The sequence below is a fragment of the Triturus cristatus genome, chromosome 1_2 (genome assembly GCF_964204655.1).
Source record: "Triturus cristatus chromosome 1_2, aTriCri1.1, whole genome shotgun sequence".
In the NCBI taxonomy this organism is placed as follows: Eukaryota; Metazoa; Chordata; class Amphibia; order Caudata; family Salamandridae; genus Triturus; species Triturus cristatus.
In genome coordinates this window covers 926,841,047-926,844,485 of record NC_140580.1, presented here as the reverse complement: position 1 = coordinate 926,844,485, position 3,439 = coordinate 926,841,047, and the positions used below count along the sequence as shown (strand labels likewise).

Here is a 3,439-nt window from a genome sequence, read left to right as displayed (position 1 = left end):
TGGAGCCCCCCTCCGTTGGCAGGGCCGGAAGTGACGCGCAATGCGTGTCACTTCCTGGCCCAGGTGTGAGGGGGAGGCTATTTAGCCTTCCCCCACCCTCACTGGCGACCTCTTTTGTCGCCCACCTCGCCTTTTGGACGGTCGCTGGCTGCTCGTCGCTGATTCCCGGGTTCCACGCCGCATCGGTCATCATCGCTGCCCCCCTTTACCGGTGAGTCTTGTTGCTTCCGCTCTGCCCCGGCCCCGTCCCTGGGCAGTACCAGGTCGACGGGGCCCTGTGGCTTGGATGACCACGGGCGGAGGGGGCCCAAGATCAAAGCGGGTGCGGAATTTGTATGTAGTGCGGCGTTGATTTGTGCGGCGATGAGCAGTATGTTTAAGCGCCTGCGGGCGCCCGTGGGGGAGTGAGAGCATTATTGTCGGGTGCGCCGTCGGAAGTTTCAGCGTTTAGGGCACGTTTGGTGCCGAGCGTTACGGTGGTTATGGATAAGGCTTGGGACTATTGTGTTGTACGAAAGGAGAGGAGGTTAGCACTCCCCTTGACAAGGATGGAAGAGGTCCCAGTGGCCTTGACAACACATATACGGTTAAGGCACTGCCACTTACTTCGCTCCCCCCCGCTTTTGGCGTCTAACCATGTTTTTGGGGGTCGCGCTTATCTTTCTCTCGCTGGCGATCCCGGTTAATGAGTACACCCAGCAGCCCCGTGTATCGAGCTGGGCTCCGGAAGGGTTTGGTTTTTGCCGCGGCATGCGGGTACCCAGTCCATTGCGGCAGATATTCAACGTCCTGCGCTAACTCACTGGGTCTAGAACAGGCGCACGGTTTCCGTGGCATGTGTTCAACTTAGGGATCTACTCACAGCTTTCCAAAGCTCTTTTTCGATTCGGGTGGGCGGGGCCACGAGCTTTTCACTGTCGATTTATAACCCCCCCCTCCCCCGCGAGCTCCGAAGTATGGGGGGGGGGGCTTTGTTGGTATTGACCCGGCGGCTGCGTCACCATCAAGTGTGAGGGCCGGCAGGGTCGAAGCACAGTGCGAATGGGGTCCGTCGCGTTCTGCAACTAGCTCATTTGGTAGAATATGAGACACTAAACTTAAACAACGAGGGTTCGATCCACACAGTGACGATTTCTTTGCCACGCGGGACAGCCAATTAGGGGGGGGGGGTTTGATCCTCGCGGCCTCAAACTGGGGGTCGGACCTTGGCGCCACACTTATCGAATGGCAGTTTTTGTGCGCAGCGGGTGCTCAGGTGCAACGCTACGATACCTTTGCGGCGAGTTCGCGCTTGCTCATTTAAATACGTGTATATATAAATTATCCCGGGTCGCTGGTTTATACCCGTTTCGTTTGTATTTAACCGAGCTTTGGGGTCGTGCCACATCTTGGGCCCTGGGCAAATCACTTAATCTCCCGTGCCTGTATGGGTTTAAATACAGGGTCAGATGTGTCCCAATAACCTTAGGGGCGAGTACATGTAGGCACAAATAATCGAACAACCTGCCCCGGGGGCTTCCAGAGGCTTGAGTTATGAAAATCTAAGAGGAAGGCGATCGCCCCGCGCCCCTCAGTGCGGAGGGCTTTCCACGGTCTCGCTTGGGCCCGTGGCCGCCCTGTGAGCGAGCGCGCGCTATTTAAATGCAACAGGAGAGATGCTGAGTCGGGCCATTTAAAGCGTTCAAATAACTTCGGGTCCAGTGCGCGCTAGGTAAATATAACAGGCGGCATGATTAGACGGGTCATTTCGAGCGCTTCAAATAACTTCGGGTCAAACGCGCGCTTTCTGAATTGAACAGGTGGCATGCTATCACGGGCAATTTAGCACGCTCTGAGAACTTCGGGGCGAGCTCGCGCGCTATACATACAACAGGCTGCAAGCTATTTGGCACACAATTTCCCTTCCGCATGGTTTTTGCCTATGATCGCCCCGTGCTGGAATGTAACAGCGTAACGGGTACAATATCTTGGCAGTGCGCGCTAAGTCGGATACGCTGCAATAAAGCTTGGCGCAATGTCATTTACCGAGGGGCCACATCTTTGGGTCGGAACTTCTAGCGTCTCGGGTTATCGTAGCACTACATGGGAGGCGATGGCTACATGGGCGCCAGAAACTTCAGCGGTGTGGCGCAGGCGCGCCACATTTGCCTGCCAGGGTTGGGGTGGCGGTGGGGGTGGAGGCGAGCAGGGTGTGCATTGTAAAAGTGATATGTATGACCACCCGTTGGACTGCTGTCTCTGAGCTCCAGTTTCCCCCCCCCCCCCACACTTCTTAGATTCAGTGGCGCATGTTTCTGGTTGCCAATTTCTTGTGCTTACGCTGTTTTCTCTTTCAGTACGCACCGTCCGAATTCGGTGACTGGAGGATTATTAAGTGGCAGCAGAGAAACGCGAGCCAAACGTGTTCGGTATTCGGCTCTTTGACGGGAGTAAGTACGGGCTGGTGGGGAAGGGGGGCACCGTCCGGAGTAGCATTTTGACACTCAGGAGCAATTCTTGAAAGCTCCATTTAGGTCCTGGGGTGTATTGCTTGCTGGCGGTGGACCTCGCGCACGTTAGTTGGTATGGGAGCGGCCGGCCAATAACCCGCGCACCCGGCGCACGGTGGGAGCGGGCATGAGCATGCGTCGGGCCTCGGCCTTGGGACGCTTGCACGCAAGGTCACAGGTTCAAGTTACATTGATTCTGTATCGGTTGGCGTACCTTTCGTTTGGTCCGGCAGAGCACACATGTTAGTGATCGCGTGTTCGTCGGCCTTCGCCCGCGGGGCATACTTCACAATGGCGGTCGCCCTCGCGAGCAAAGTAAATTAAGGGGGGTGCGGCCGGCTAAGAAGCCGCATACCCCGTGCCATGGGAGCCGGTAGGAGACTAGCGTGGGTTCACGGCCCCAATGCACCAGCACTGCAAGGCTGGGAGCTGCCTGGGTCCCCGCTGATCACGGGCGGTGCAACACCTGTGGCGCTCCATGGTAAAGGGTATCGCCCCCCTCCCGTCGGCTACGCTGCCGTTGAGGGAGGGGGGGGGCATGCAGTGGGCTGCGTGCGGCAGGCGCCATGGACCTGGCACGGGGATCATTTAGTATGGTACGAATCTTGTAAGCTCCCCGTGCTTGAATGTGTAATGTAAATAAGGTGCTCAGGTAAAGCGCTCCAACACCTTCAGCTCACGCTATATATAATTGTGCAACAGGTATTGCTGGCTTCCTATAAGGCAGATAAATGACACAAGTGCGTGCATTGTTCACATACGCGATTATGGGCAGTAATAAACCCCCCGCACCTCAATGGAAAATCTGGTGCGGTGCTCGCGTGATCCGGTTTGGGGTGCGGGTAATATGGTACGAATTTAAGCACCCCCTTCGTGAAGATGTAATGTAAATACGGTGCTCATGTAAAGTGCTCCAAATGCCTTCCGGTCGAGTTCGCACTATATAAATA

The 3,439-nt window shown here is 56.2% G+C and overlaps 1 pseudogene; it reads left to right on the top strand.

Annotated features, from left to right (window-relative positions):
- Positions 1-504: 504 nt before the first annotated feature.
- On the top strand, positions 505-646 carry LOC146868347 (U6atac minor spliceosomal RNA; annotated as a pseudogene).
- The last annotated feature ends 2,793 nt before the right edge of the window (positions 647-3,439 follow it).